This window comes from Bacillus rossius, chromosome 14, assembly GCF_032445375.1.
Source record: "Bacillus rossius redtenbacheri isolate Brsri chromosome 14, Brsri_v3, whole genome shotgun sequence".
NCBI classification, from domain to species: Eukaryota; Metazoa; Arthropoda; class Insecta; order Phasmatodea; family Bacillidae; genus Bacillus; species Bacillus rossius.
Genome location: NC_086341.1, coordinates 4917992 through 4934676, shown reverse-complemented (window position 1 = coordinate 4934676; position 16685 = coordinate 4917992).

Below are 16685 nucleotides of genomic sequence, written 5' to 3'. Positions count from 1 at the left end.
TGAAATTTTCACAGACGACAGCACCGTATTTACGCATTTCCGTTCCAACTGACTTCAGTTAAATTCGCAAAATAACTCCTCCTAAATGTCGTACACCGAGAACTAAGATGTTTACACATTATTATTACGTATCTCTACTCAATATATTAATATTATAAATGCGAAAGCGTTTTTGTCAATTTTTCATTCCTTCACGCAGCAACGGCCCACAGATCAACATTATTTTTTGCATATAACATAGGTAGTATATGATTCGAAAAGTGACATAGACAACATATATTAATGAAATTTCATCCCTAATGGAGTGATAATTTGGTAAATTCAGTTTTATAATATAACATCACTGGAGGCAGGTGATAATAGGACACACAAACAGTGAATTTGTGTCATTTCTCTATGTCCGCCACACGGTCATATAGTAAGGTCTGGCAACGTTCTATCCTTCTCCTTGGACTAAACCCATCCCCTTAGTTTAGTTCGCTGCTACTAGCGAACTAAATGCGCTCATAAAAGTTTTTAGTTTAGAACTTCGTCAATATATGGCGTTGCCTTGAAATTTGTAACGAATCTATCGTTTGGTGCGTCCGTCCCGTCTTATCTTGGTCTTGCCTGCCTTCCCACGAAATGATGCTGAAGATTTTGGCGTCCCAGTTTTTGCTGATGTGTAGCCTTGATGCACCGAGATACTACAATCGATGGGAATTTAAACATCAACATTTTCCAGTTTTTAATCAAGTGCACGTATCTGTTGGAGTAACAGGCGATTTGCCTAAAGGCGGTTTGCCTAAACATGAATTCGTTAAGGCAATTTAACCTAAAGTCATTTCGCCTAAAAGAGTTTTGCCTAACGTCGAATTGCCTAACGGCTATTTGCCTAAAGGCGATTTTCCTAACAGCGATTTGCCTAACGGCGTTTTTCCTAACGGAGTTCTGCCTGACGGCGATTTTCCTAACGGCGTTTTGCCTAAAATTAGGCAAAGCGCCTTTGGGCAAAACTACACATGTCCATCTGTTCACTTGAAGATAGGTAGCGATGTTCCTTACACTGTGATGTTTTTAATCCGGGATACGCCGGATACTTCAGCCAGTTTGATTGAATACGAAACTCCCACCGAGTACAATGCCACTGGCGCCGTTAGATCGTAAGCCGCCGCGAGCTTCAGTACGCGTACTTGTCATCACGGGGAAGGGACTAAAGGAGCCCCCGGGGTCTCACTACGTGACTGCGGTAAGGCCCTACGGGAGACTCCACGGGGCCAGGTTGGCTCGGACAAACACCGCCCGTCCGCCTAATTAACATTCACGCATTTCGGAGCGCTCACGTAGTAGCCACACGCTTCGTCGTAAACAACTTCCGCGACCTTCAGTACGCGCGGTTGGTGAAGGGGGGGAAGGGGGTAGTAAATGATAGCGGCAGTATTTTTTTTTTTGCCGCCAGGGGAACTTTTTATGGCACAGAAAACATTAAATATAACACTTGGCTGCAGACTCCTCTCCACCTCCCCGCCGCCAACCCCCCCCCCTTTTTTTTTTAACATTTTCACACCCCCCTTCGCAAAACAAACGCGCCGCTGCCCAAACTGGAATGCAAACATTAGCGCGCAGAGCAAACAAAGAAGCACGGATATTAATTACCGTGACGTGACGCGGACACGACGACAGAGAAGGAATAAAAAAAAGGTTTAAATAAAATAACATTTAAATAACGAGCATCAGCACCACCGCGCCCGGACAGATATATTGATGCGTGAAACGGCGCGTGACTGGTGGGGGGAAAAAAAAATACGTCGTGCGAGTACTTTTATACACGCGTTGGAATTTATATATTAATCTTTTTAATGTATATTTTTTGACTGCAACATTTAGTTAGAAAACTACATTAAAGAGACCACGCCACATTTGTAATGTTATAGAGAAACAAAAAAAAAATAAAAAAAATTGGTCGTCTGTAAAGTCGGTTTACGGACGATAGTTTAACGTGACAACGTCATAACAAAACATTGATTAAATGATTTCATACTTTTATGAATAAAATGGAATCATTTTTTTTAATAATAAAAGAATAAATACTTGTAATTATACTAGTAATCAGATTTTTAAAATGCAAGAATTATTTATCTTTATTGCAGAAATTGTTGTAGTAATAAGCAATGAAAACCACATTAACTTATCACTTCACTTTATAACCAGTCGACGAAACAGTTCACGTTTAGATGTAAGTTGTGTGCTGCCGCTGTCTTTCTTCTCCTCGGACGCATAGGTCAATCGAGTGGAAGAGAGATAGATGCGGCGCAAGCGTACAATGAGCGTAACGGGACACAGCGAAACGGGACAATGTGCGATACGGGACACTTTTTCGTGCATGCAGCCGGCGTTCATCGATTTATTAGACGTTGTCACGTCAAAAAAAAGTGTCTTCCAGAATAGATTCACTACTACTCGTATTAAAACTTTCATTCGACACACCAACAAGCCCAGTTTACGAAAGTGAATAAGTACGGGTGCATGTTGCCACGCGCGGGTCCGCCACATTGAAGACTTCGGGTCGTGGCTACAGCAGTTACGCGCATGCGCGCTGGAACTTTCAACGTGTTAAATATTTCACTTGTGTGATGCAAGCGCTTTCTGTTGCATTTACGTTTGCGTACCAGAACTTCACCCTCAACGCACCTGAAGGTGTAATAAGCTAGAGACCGGAAAAATTCGCGGGTTCAATGACCTTCAGGATAGACTCCAATATCCTCTAGACACTCGGGCAAATGCCAACTGTTAATTGGCTGCTGACCTGTTAGACGTCTCGACTGGGTGGTCTGTGATTCGACACTTCTATGAGTGAGGGTCTCTAATTGGCCCTCAGTCCTCCAGATTAACAGTAAACCAATTGCAGAAGCAGCACTGAGGGTATAATTATTTGAATTTTTAGCCAAAACACTGAAATGAACCCAAGATTTTTTCAGGTCTCTGGTGATAACTTAAAAAAATAAAAAAGAGGGGGAGAAGGGGTGGGTTGAAACTAGGGAAGGGAGTTTTAAAACGCTTTTGCGCGCCGGGAAGTCTCTTGAAAACGGGTTGTTCTCTGTTCTCGCCGTTCGGGCTCTCTCTCTCTCTCTCTCTCTCTCTGTCTCTCACTTCTTCCTTCTCTTCCTTTCCGTTGCGCCGAGCGGCAGAAGCAGCTGACCGCTCCGGCGAGCATCTTTTTTCATTTTTTTTTCTCCTCCTCCCACCTCCCCCCCTCAAAACTTTTCCGAATTAAGTGGTTTTTCCCCCCGGCGCTTCCACGGAACAGTTAGTTCCTCGGAAAATTAGCCGGCACGAGCTGGCGAAATCAACAGGAGTTCACGATGTCAGAGCTCGGTGCACGTTACAACGCTAATTAACGTCAGCTTTATTCATTAGGTGAATTAAAAAATTTCTCCGCTGATGTTACTTTTTTTTTATATCCCAGAAATATCACACACACCCTTAAACATTAAACGTCCATTGCTTGACATAGCGCTATGAAAACTTCACTCAAAGACGTAGATATTGGTGGGATAGGACAGAAAGCCGTGGGTATGACGAGTGCGTCAGAAAACCAGAGCTCACTCAGGTAGAATGAGCCACACTCAGGCAGACAGACATTCTTCCTAACAGAATGGGAGATTCCGTCAAAGCGATTACTTAAATTTAACGCCAGGCAAAAGACATACATACAGTCCAACCTGAGGTAAAATTTAACTAAAACTGGGAAGATGTATTTTTTTTATCGCAACATTCAACTTTTTTCCCTTACACTGCAATCTTGGTTTGAAATACAGTGCACTTGTGTCGTTATTATTACAACCTAACTTCAGGAAATAAAAACTTCCAATAATATTTAAAAAACATAATGCTTGAGAAGACCACTGACCTGATTAAAAAAAACAACATATATATTTTTTGTGAACAAAATTTCAATAGGGTAACCTTAATTTCTTCATTACGCATTGTGATTGCTTGAAAAACTTGTTTGTGTACTATCCTTTCAGTGCTGTTTGATACGCAAGGCAATATTTATTATTATTTTTTTAAGTGCAAGCATCTTAACTCTCGGTATACGGCATTTCGTAGGAGTCATATCGTTAAAATGGAACCAAAGTCGATGAAACGGAAATGTAAGTCAAAGAAGCCGGACTCAAGTATATAGTCAATTTCGTTAAAATAAGGGTTCATACCAAACGTATTGGTGTGCTAAATAAAACTTGATGATAGTGAAAACTATCTTGGAATATATTTGGTAAAGTAAAATAGTCATAGTAAAAAGTAATCCCATGTTTTAAAATATGTCAGAAAAATGGCACTATAATGTTAATAAGACATTGTTTTCTCCGTAAAGTCAAATTGTCCCGACAGCTTAGTGGTAGCACGCACCCTTGTTACCCTGAAGGGAAAGGGCTCTATACTCACATTTGGTTTTTATACTTTTTTATAACATTATAAAATATGATATAATAATAATATTTAATCAACTTAATAAGGTTAAGGTTTTTTTTAGAAAGTGTTTACAGACTGATTTCTGTTTTTTAAGCCAAAACAAATTTGTAAAATATACTTACATTAGTTTTATAATATGTGTTTTAAAATGTTTCAGGTTAATATCATAGTAAAATTACATAGAAGTATAATTTATTACATGAGCTGAAACTTTAAAGTATTGACATTTTAATGAATTGTAAGAAGATGGGAAATATTTTATTAAAATTCCGTGTCGAAATTCAAGCCAAAATCCGGGATCCATGGGCCTGCAACTTTATATTTTGAAAAATACCTGAAAGATAGTGCAACGTCCGTAATGCTTTAGAGAACCAACAGAAATATAAAATATCTTTGAGGCCAATTCGTTCCAACACAATTTTCCTGGCAAATATATTGTAGGTATTTTTCAATATGCTGTTATTAGGGGCATGCTCTTTTCACGAAAAGATTCCGAGACTAGCTGAAAGAAGAAAACACTGTAGCATTGTATGTGTTTCGTGATTGGGCGAGTTTCTTTCAGGTACATGTCTAATGTCAGTGCAACCAATCACAGTAATTCAATACGGGAGAAAACGCGTCATGAGTGGCTCGGTCAAATAAGGCAACGACTTCTCCCGCAGACGGCCGCCAAACACAAGGAGGAAACAGCTGGTGTGGGTATACCTTGTTGCAGTCTAATAGGCGTTCAGATTTATTCGCGAAAAATGCCTGCCCCTAGCTATTATATTAAAAATAAAACATTAAGGTTTACACAATGTATTCCACGATAGTTTAAATTCCTCAACCTTTACTTTGGCACACCAACACGCTTAGTACATCCCACGATACTCCAAAACATGCTCGGGTGCATGTTGCCCCATTTTGGTCCGCCATCTTGAAGACTTCAGCTCGTGGCTATAGCAGTTTCTGCACGCAAGCGCATTGGACTTTCAACCCGTCGAATTTCTGTTGTGTGATGCGCGCTTATTTTATTTCATTTCTGGCGCATACTAAAATTTCGCCCTCAAAAGAGCCTAAATAATTATAACCTCAAAAACGCAGGCAATGATAATACCGATCTAGGGGGGGGGGATGTCACAAATTCAGCGTTGAGGCATTTATAGAGACCGGACAAATTCGCGGATTCATTTCGCGATAGTCTAGAATCCAAAAACGTTTTACCTCTTTACTGCATCAGTGATTGGGCCACAGTTTATCTGAATGACACTCGGCCAGTGAAAAACTTTCAACAAAAGAAGTATCGAATCACGAGCGGTCCAGTTACCATGTGTCGCGAGTCAGTAGCCAATGAGCAAAAGTAATTTTCCCGCGTTTATAGAGGATCATGGAGTCTATCCTACAGGTCATTGAAATCGCGAATTTTTCCAGTCTCTAGGCATTTACATGCGACTTTTTCGGTTCTCCTCTTGTTTGGCTTGCTCACAGAAAACAGTAGAACCATCTTAAATAAACAGTTTTATAGATATGATTAAAAAGAGTTTGAAAACATTAACCTTATTTACTAAAATGTAGTCTTTTGGCGTTATTTTCAAGAATTCTACGTTAAATTTGGTGATTGAGTATCATACTATAATTTAATTTGAAACATGAGTGCACATAAATTTTCTCGTTACCGAAGTTAGATATTTACACATCAATGGCGAGTATTGAAAGACTCTCTCAGATTTTTTAAAATTTTGTTTACCTAATTCATTTTCATTTCGTTGTTAACGAACACAGTTTTTTTAAAATTAATATAAAAAATTTCCAGCATGAATATGCCATTAAAAGCTCTTTAATTCTGATTTAGTATTACTGTGTTCCACCTATAAAATAACCAAAGGGCTCCATAAATTATAATGACCGTGTAATGATTAAAAACCGGAAAAATCTACAGTATGCAACACATCTCAGCGCAACTTATTTACTTTAAGTTTTGCTTTGGGTACACAAATAATCCAAACAGCTTCCAGTTGGATTTTAGATTATTTTACCATCTACATCTGATTGCGAAAGCAGTATAAACATACAATACTTGGATCAAATTTTTTTATTACTGCAATAGCCAGACAAACAAATAACTTCGAGTTAACTATTTTTGTACAAAAAATGTCCACGATTGATAGGAGCCTGAAATATTCGCGCTTTTCTTTGATTAAAATTTAGAATGCATAAACCTACACATTTGAATGACCTTTATAACTAAAGACTTGTCAGTCATATCGCGATAGGCTAGAATCCTAATATGTTTGACTTTTTGCTCCTTCAGTGATTTGGTCCGAGATTATCTGAAAGTTTCTGGGTCAGTGAAAAAAAATATGCAACAAAAAAAGTATCAAACCACGAGTCATAGCCAATGAGCAGACGTAATTTTTCCGAGTGCATATAGGATCATGTAGTTTAATTAAGGTTAGTTGAAATTGCGAATCTATTTATAATTTAATCACGAGTAATTTGACACGTTCTAAAGTACTTTAAGCCAAGCACAAACTCACGAAAATAACAATATTTTATTCCATGAAACCCTGACTGTAGGTAAAATGTGAAAGTAGCCAATATACCTATAACTTTCTCTGACTAGAATTTTAATGTCTACCATGGTGCAGAAAATAACGTGTATATCGCAGATCTGTAGGAATGGATAATAATAATTTATATTAACTTAACACATTGGATATGAGATTTATCGCACGCCTAACACAATCCTGCCATACTTAGAAAAATCTTTTTTTTAATATAATGATTTATGGAAATTTGAATTTGCAGTTGTAAGTACATTTTTTAATTTAAAAAAAAATCAGCGAATCATTCAGTATTCGCCAGAGATGTGTAACACATAACCTCGGTAACAAGTGAATTCATGTGTTGTCATGTTGCTAATCTATACTAATATTATAAAGCTTAAGAGTTTGTTTGTTTGTTTGTTTAAACGCGCTAATCTCAGGAACCACTGGTCCGATTTGAAAAATTCTTTCAGTGTTGGATAGTACATTTATCGAGGAAGGCTAAAGGCTATATTATATTATCAATAACATTAGGGATCCTTACTAAAAGTCCAATTTAGAATCAAATGCGTTGGAGGGGGTTAGATACAATATGCGGTACACGTACGAAGTGTGTGTTGACAATGCCGCAGGCGCTAGAAGATTATTTCCTATTGCCTATTAACATTGTTGCTACGAACTAGATGCCTTATCATTCTTAATTTTCCCATACAAGTAAAAAAAAAACCTGTGTGATATTAACAACGAAGCAATCAGTACCCTCATAAGAGTTCAATTAGTATTTAAATACTTTTTATCACTTTAAATCGCAAACCTAAACTATTGTTTTTTTTCCTCTCTCTGTGTTTAATTTGTTTTTTTCTTTTACTAGAATTATTGTTATTATTTTTAATTAATTTTCATTTTTTGGACTATCATTAATTTCCCTCTCCCTTTACAATTCTGACAAGGACTTGTACAATTATAAAATGACACATAGACACGAAATTTAACGTATATTTATTTAAAATAATGTCAAGCGTAATATATATATACACGCGTACGCGATAAATAAATAAATATACAAACAAATAAATAAATAAATAAATAAATATATATATACATACATACACATACACACACACACACGCGCGCGCACGCGAAATTGGGTTTTCAACTACGTTTTTAGACGCGAATCACACGTAGTTCCGGTACCTGCCGCTAGAATGCGTTGCCGGAGCAGCTACGTCAACTATCGAATCATTCGATTTGTAGAGCGAAGTTATAAACTTCATAATTTTAAATTATATAATGAAATGGCTCCGAGAAAGGCTAAATAAACTTGAAAAAAAATACTAAACTCCAGCTTCGGACCTGATTTTTGACAAGGAATTTTAAATAAAATATTGCCCATCTGGTTAAGATTTATCAAACAGTTACTACTTTAAATATTTCATTTCGCTTTATGAATTTTGGTTTGCACCATCCACCGCTGTTAGAAGCACCGAGGTTACACTTTTTCGTTATTTGACTTCACCGCATTCATTAAGTTAATTACTCCCACCAAATGCCGTAGAAAAAAACATTTTTTGTGGAAGCGTGTATTATTGTGTAAAGTACAAATAAAAACAATACTATTTATTGCGAGCAACACGGCCATAATGCAAAATGAAAATGTAGCACATAATTCAGCAAAACACACATTGCAAAAGGGCTACATTTTATGTGCATGTTATTAAATGTTTTCAGCCACGTAACACTGGCAGTATACATATCCCCCAAAAAGTTTAAGATAATTAGAATATTTTATATAATAATGTATGGTTTTAAAGTTATGATATAATTTGCATCGTAACACCAATATATTTTAAAAAACTTGTATTTAATTATATTTTATTTTAAAGCCTGGTTATCAAATTTTACTAAAAAAATATATAAATATAATTTTATTATTTCTTTCAACTACTATGAGATTAAGAAAATTTCTTTAATATTTAAGATATTTGAAACATCACGGTAATCTAGCGAGAATTATTTTTATACTAAATAAAAGTTAGTCGAAATATAAATTAACTTTTTTGAAAGTGTTCTTTTAAAAAAATTTGAATATATTACATATACCATAACAAAGTTTTCTACAAATATAAAATTAACTTTGTTTAAAAAATAATTATTACAACAAGGAATAATACATTTTTATTAAAGAAGGTGTTAATTGACAATTTTAAGAGTTATTAAAATTAATTTATAATTTATACTAGAACATAATAACCAAAACCTCTTAAATATACAGAAGGTCTTAAACTTAAGGTTTAATATGTATACGGCAGTCTTGGATTAATCGGAAACCTTAATATTGTCAACAGACTGTGTACAATAGAACCGTAAAAAGAGACCCGGAAATTTTGCAGATACATTTGGTGTCAGGATAGAATTCACAGTCGTATGTATACTCCACCCACATATGATTTCTTCTTATTAGAGACCGGAACAATTCGAGATTTCAATGACCTGTAGGATATACTCCCTGATCCTCTACGCACGCGGAAAAAATTACATTTGCTCATTGGCTACTGACTCATGACACCTGTTAACTGGGCCGCTAGTGATTCGATACTTATTTTGTTAAATGTTTTTCATTGGCCAAGTGTCATTCAGATAAACTGTGTCCCAATCACTGATGGGGTAAAGAGGCAAACGTTTTTGGATTCTAGTCTATCACGAAATGAATCCGCGAATTTTTCCGGTCACTAGAAATGACGAAATTGGACAAATAAATAAATTTATTTTTTAAATTTGCTTCTTTTAAAAAAGGCCCGCCTTAACCTGTTTTGATATTATTATAGAAGAAATTTTCTCGCACGGTGGTTGGCCGGTTCTTGCGCACGCTCGGCTCGGGTGGAACGTGAGGATGAGTCATACTTTTTTTCGTGCGTGCAGCCGGCGTTCAATGATTTATGAATAGGGGCAGGCATTTTTCGCGAATAAATCTGAACGCCCATTAGACTGCAACAAGTTGTACTCACACCAGCGGTTTCTTCCTTGTGATTGGCGGACGTCTGCGAGAGAAGTCGTTGCCTTGTTTGACCTGAGCCACTCAGGACGCGTTTGCTTCCGCACTGACTCACTGTGATTGGTGTTGTAACAATCGATATTGAACTGAAATGAAACTCGCCCAATCACGAGACACAGACGATGCTACAGTGTTCTAACTTTCAGCTAGTCTCGGAATCTTTTCGCGAAATATGCATGCCCCTATTTACAAGACGTTATCACGTCGAAAATATTTAAACGTTACACAGACGGACGGCGGGAATGTGTTCGGCGCCGGGTGGGTGAGCGCAAGCGAGAGAGAGAGGGAGGGAGAGTGTTGTTCCGTCCCCTGCGCAGACCCGGCGGCGGCGGGAGACGTGATGCTGGCGGCGCTCGCTCGGGCGGCGGCGGCCGGGGGCGGCTGCTGGAGGCTCCAGTGCGGCCTGTACCTCGCCTCCCGGCTGGAGGCGGCGGTGCTGCCCTGGGACCGGCGCCTGCTGGAGCTGGCGGCGGCCAGGTGCCCGGTGAGTGTCTCTCTCTCTCTCTCTCTCTCTCTCTCTCTCCGCGGAGACCCGGCTCAACCAGTCACGTCCACTTTCCCCTTTCCCCGTGCAATCAGCGCGGTCGAGCCTGCACACACTGCACCTACAGTCTCAGGAACGTAACAAATAGGTAGGGGCATGCACATTTCGCGGAAAAGATTACGAGGCTAACTGAAAGTTAGAACACTGTAGCATCGTCTGCGTCTCGTGATTGGGCGTGTTTATTTTCAGGTCAATATCGATTGTTACGACACCAATTCACAGCGAGTCAGTGCGGAAGCAAACACGTCCTGAGTGGCTCAGGTCAAACAAGGCAACGACTTCTCTCGCAGAGTTCCGCCAATCACAAGGAAGAAACCGCTGGTGCGGGTATATCTTGTTGCAGTCTAATAAGTAGAGACCGGAAAAAAATAGCAATTTCAATGACCTATAGGATAGACTTCATGATCCTCTATGCACGCGGGAAAATTACACCTGCTCATTGGCTACTGACCCGTGTCACCTGTTAACTGGGACGCTAGTGATTCGATACTTCTTATTTCTTGAAGGTTTTTTCATTGGCCCAGTATCGTGAGGCGTTTGCCACGCCTCCATTAACTTTACTTTTATTATTTGTTTGTTTTAACGTCCTTTTAATTTGGTAATTAATTATATAATATGTTATGATAGATTGTTTGGCACTTGGTTCATTTTCGTCTGGAAGATCGATTAAAACAAAAGCATTACGGACATTCGCGGCGCTGCGCTTGTGTGTGTTTCCGCGAGCCAACACCGCGCGGCGCGCTGAGCCTTATGACGTCATGGTGACGCGTTAACCTGCGACGGTCTGCGGCTGGCGAGCTGGGAGACGGTGCTGGCGGCTGGTGGAGTCGACTTCGGCTCGTCGGGTGCAGGCGTGTTGCGCCGCTGCTAAAATGGAAAGGCTGTTCCATTCACCTACGCATCGACCAGTGCCCAGCCCCGGTTATCGTCCACCATGCTGCGCAACTACAAGTAAGCCTCGACGCAACCGCTATTAACAACCGGGCACCGGGTTGGTTTTTTAAGGAAAAGCTATGAGCAGAGAGACTTGACTGATCATAAACTCAAATTCATTATCTTGCTAGTTTCTTGAATCGTAATGTGGCGAAATAAACTCTACTTCTCCTTTTTACGCTACGTGAGAATTTACGTAAACTGCAAGCCAGACTTATCACGTTGCTGTGGTGCGGGATGTGAGACTCGCATAATTACGTCGAAACGAGAGTCCGGTTAGACCAGAATATTCGGAATTGTGCCTAAACAACCTTTATAGACAATTACGTCATCCAGGAGTGTAATCAACGGACCTGTTAGGGAAAAACTTAACCTTTCTAAATGTTTGTAAAATTACCCGTAATATAGTGTTTATAATATGTGATTACATTAGATGTCCTTTCCTTTAATGTGAGATCTAGATCTTCTGCAGATTTGTGTAAATGGTTCTGTATTTTAATGTACCAAGCCGATGCCAAGCAGGAATATTAAATAGTAAACAGGCAGTGATGTTTTCAATTATTATCCAGGTCATTCTTTTTTGCCTAGGGACCGTACTTCTCACTGCATTTACTTGGTACACCCTTCTGCGGCTCCCGACTTTGAACTCGAGCGCCTTAAGTAAGGCCTCAAAACTGCGCCACTCTGCTAGTCAGAGTCGCAGACGCGGTAGTTTTCGGTGTTTAAGATACTTATTGATTTTTTATATCACCGGTATGGCATTGGCTTGGATATATAAATTGCATAAAGAGGAGATAATGACTAATTTAAAAGCTGCGTCAGTCGAGCACAGTGCGGACGAAAGCATAGATGTTTTAAGACAAAAGTTTGTGGCGCATTTGAAAGGAGAAAGAGTTTCGTGGCAAACGGAACAGGCAGAAGCGAGGGGGTCTGGCTCGCTTAGTACAAATTTTCTAAAAAATAAGTTTGCTTTGCGATCACTAGAAAACGTTCCGAAACTGCAGTCAGCAAATGTAGAGGATATATTAGAGTTTTGCATGGCCGTGGACAAGCTAGCTAACGCAAATTATTTTTCCAATGAGAGCGATTTAATTTTAGCTGTTGCTTCGCGTTGCACAGGCTTAGCTTACGATATACTCATTGCGCGTTATAAGAGTCATATGTCCTGGGTTGATTGCAAGGAGGCGTTATGGGAAAATTTATGTCCTTGTAGAGTTAGAGAGGAACTTATAATAGAGAAAACCCGTCGTTTTCAAAGAAAAGGGGAAAAAACTTTGAGTTATGTACATGACATTTTGGACCATGGTTCGGCCCTTAATGTCCAAATGAGGGAAATGGAGTGGATACGGTTAGTCTTAGAAAACTTGCATCCCCACATTAGGAGGGAGTGTAGCTTTGTGGAGAGGCCCACCAACTTGTTCGATATTAGTAATTGGGCGGTGGAGGTGGATAATGTGTGTTGGGTTTCCGATTTATGCGAAGAGGAGGAAAAATCAAACATTTTAAAAGAGGGTGAAAGTAGCGTGGGGATAAATGGGGAAGCGGACTTGAATGTCACGAGAGTGGATAGGTGCAGTGAAGTTGATAAGGTGGGTGTAAAGTCCGAAATTTCAGCATATGATCAAAGTAATAAATATAAAATTAGAAAGAAGTGCTATGCATGTGGCAGTGAGAGCCATCTCATCGCTAAATGCGCAGAGAAGAAGCAGAGTAAAGGTCAGGGGAAAAACGTTAGACGAGTGTGTGGGTTTTGTGGCAAGTGGGGGCATTTGTCTCGCAATTGTTTACAAAAAAAAAGGGTTAGCTGGTTTCGTTTTGAAAATAAGCATCGTCTGGCGGTATTGAAAGCTAGAAGTAATGTGTGTGTCAGGGTAAGTTTTTATGAGGAGATAGTCTCGGGTTTAATTGATACCGGGGCTAGCAATTCATTTGTACAGCAGGCGTTTTTGAGTAGGTTAATAACGAGACATCCCGAACTAAAAAAAAATTTAAAAACGGAGCCAGGGTTTGAGGTACATTTGGCTGACGGGAAAAGCCGGAAAATCTCCTTGAAAGTACGTTTGCACTTTAAAATAGGAAATTTTGCCTGGACACGTGATTTTTGGGTAATGCCTGGACTACTCGAAGAATTGATTTTAGGATGGGATTTCTTAAAGGGCACGGGAGCTATAGTGGATTGTAAGAATAGGAGGTTATGCTTCGCGTTTGATAAAAAAGTCAAAATTAGTCTTGAGGCACCCAAGAATAAATTTGAAGTTTGTTGCGGAGGTTTAAAGGGGGTGGAGGAACACTTAACAGAAAAACAGAAGGACGAAATCAGGGATATTTGTTTTCGTTATCCCGATGTAATTACGGAAAAGGTGGGAAAATGTGAATTGATGCCGTACCGGATTGAATTAATTGATCAACGTCCGGTGAGGTGTGTGCCCTATCAATGTGCTCCTCCCAAAATGCTAGTTTTTCGGGAAATCATAGATGATTTACTTAAGCAAAATGTTATAGAAGAAGCGAGTTCAGAGTACGCTTCACCCGCCTTTTTAGTAAAAAAAAAAACACCGGGGAAGTATCGCTTAGTCTTGGACTACCGAATCTTGAATGATCGCATAAAACTAGATGGTTTCCCGCTGCCCAAGGTGGAAACTGTGCTGCAATATTTGGGGCAAGCGAAATATTTTACAGTGTTAGACCTTAATGCTGCTTTTCACCAATGCATGTTGGAGGAGAGTAGCAAGAAGTTCACGGCTTTTGTTACCCCGTGGGGACAGTACCAATGGAAAAGAGTGCCTTTCGGGGTAAATTTTGGCTCACAATGCTTATCGCGTATCTTATCTTACATTCTGAAAGAATATCAATTTAAAAATGTCATTAGTTTTCTGGATGACATTTGTATATTTTCTAATTCTTTCGAGGAACACTTGGAACATGTGGAAGGGGTTTTGCAAAAATTACGAGGTGCAGGGTTAACAGTCAATCCTGAAAAAGTTTGTTGGGCCAGAAAGAAAATTCGGTTCCTGGGTTTCATTGTTGGGGAAGGAAAAATTGTAATGGACCCTGACAAAATTGAGGCCATTGTAAATTTCGCGAGACCTCGTAATGTAAAAGGCATCATGAGATTTTTGGGCATGATGGGCTATTTTAGCCGCTTTATTGAGAACTATGCGGATTTGTGCTACCCTTTAAATAATTTAAGAAAAAAAGGGGTTATTTTTAATTGGGGTGAGGTAGAGGAGGCCGCTTTTCTCGGTTTGAAAAAAGCCATTTCCCACCCACCGGTGTTAGCGTTACCAGATTTCCAGAGGCGATTTGTAGTGCAGGTTGACGCTTCGAGTGTCGCGTTAGGCGCGGTTCTCTTGCAAGATTTTGGCAAGGGTCTACAACCCATTATGTTTGCTGGAAGAACACTTAATAGACATGAAAAAGGTTATAGCACATATGAAAAGGAAGCCCTTGCTTGCGTGTATGCTTTGGAACGTTTTGACACTTATCTAGAGCATGACGAATTTGACCTTTACACGGATAATCAGGCTTTGACCTGGTTGTTTTCGCATCCGAGACAACTAGGGAAAATAGGGCGGTGGGTAATGAGGCTCACTAGGTTTAGGTTCAAAATAATTCATGTAAAGGGAAAGGACAATGTGGTCGCGGATGCCCTTTCGCGGATGTTTGAGGAGGAAGGCGGTGAACAGGATTTGGAAGACGAGAGTGAAGTAATCAGGTGTGGGCGTTTTACTGTGGAGCCAGAACTATTCAACAAAGTAGAGGAGGTGTTAGAACAAGATTTGGAAGGGCAAAATATAATGCGGGATTTACTGCAGGGCAAAAATAAGAATTTCGTGTTAGTGAAGCATAGATTATATTATCAACAAAGTGGGAAAGAGAAAAGACTTTATATTCCTAAGCTCTTACGGCCTATGGTGCTAAAATATTATCACGATAGTGCGTTTGGGGGTCATGGAGGAGTGGACAAGACATATCATAAATTGAGAGATGAAGTCTATTGGGCGGATATGAAAAGAGATGTGCAAAATCATGTTAACACGTGTGAAAGTTGCCTGCTAAGTAAACAAACCGTAAATTCGAAATTGGGTAAATACTCCGTTTCTCTGCCCACGCGTCCCTGGGAGAAGGTTTTCATAGATATTTTTGGTCCTTTGCCTCGATCTCGAGAGGGAAATAATTGTCTTTTGATTATTGTGGATGGTTTCACTAAATTTAATTTTTTTTTACCTTTATCTGACATGAAAGCGGCGAGAATTGTCAAGGCTCTTACGCAAAGAATATGGCAAATTTTTGGAGCACCTGAGAATGTGGTTTCTGACAATGCGGCCTATTTCAATAGTCAAATATTTGGGAACATGTGTTTTCGTTGGGGAATTTGCCACATTAACACCAGCCCGCATTACCCTTGCCCAAACCTGGTAGAAAGAGTGAATAAAAATATCAAGATTGCTCTTACTATTTATCATCATCAAGACCATCGCCAGTGGGATGAAAATTTGGATATGCTGAGTTTAGGATTTAACATGGCTAAACATGACGCCACTCATTTCACTCCCGCCGAATTATTTCTGGGGCGGAAAATACCACACCCTCTTTTAAATGTTTGGGGTATAGGAGAGGAATTATGGGCGATCAGTAGTCCACGTTTATTAGAAGGTAAATGGGTAGAAGCTATAAAAAATCTCCAGAACGCTCAGAATAAGGTTGCGAAACAATATAATAAGGGGCGCTTGGAAAATCCTTTTAAGGTGGGAGACTGGGTGCTCTGCAAAAGTTTTCCCATCAGTAACAAAGCTCTGCACAAAACCGCTAAATTAGAGTTTTCTTACCAGGGGCCTTACAAGGTGATTAGGCATTTAGGGGGAGTAACCGTTCTTTTGCAGCGTGTGGACAAAAGTTTTGAGACACGTAAGGCGCATATTAGTCATCTTAAGAGGTTCACACCCGATCAAAGTAAATGATTGTTTTTGCCCTTTTTAGTCATGTGAATAGAGATTTTGTTTTGAAGTATGTTGTTGTATGTTAACGAGTAAACGGGAAAGTGGCACAAAGCATTGTTTGGTCTTAATCATTGTTTTTTTTTCTCTCTCTCATGTGTTTTGCTTCGCGTGTTTTTTCTCACTGTGTGCTTTTTTCTTCCTGCTTTTCTTTGAGGTCTGTTGCTTGAATGGCGTGTTTT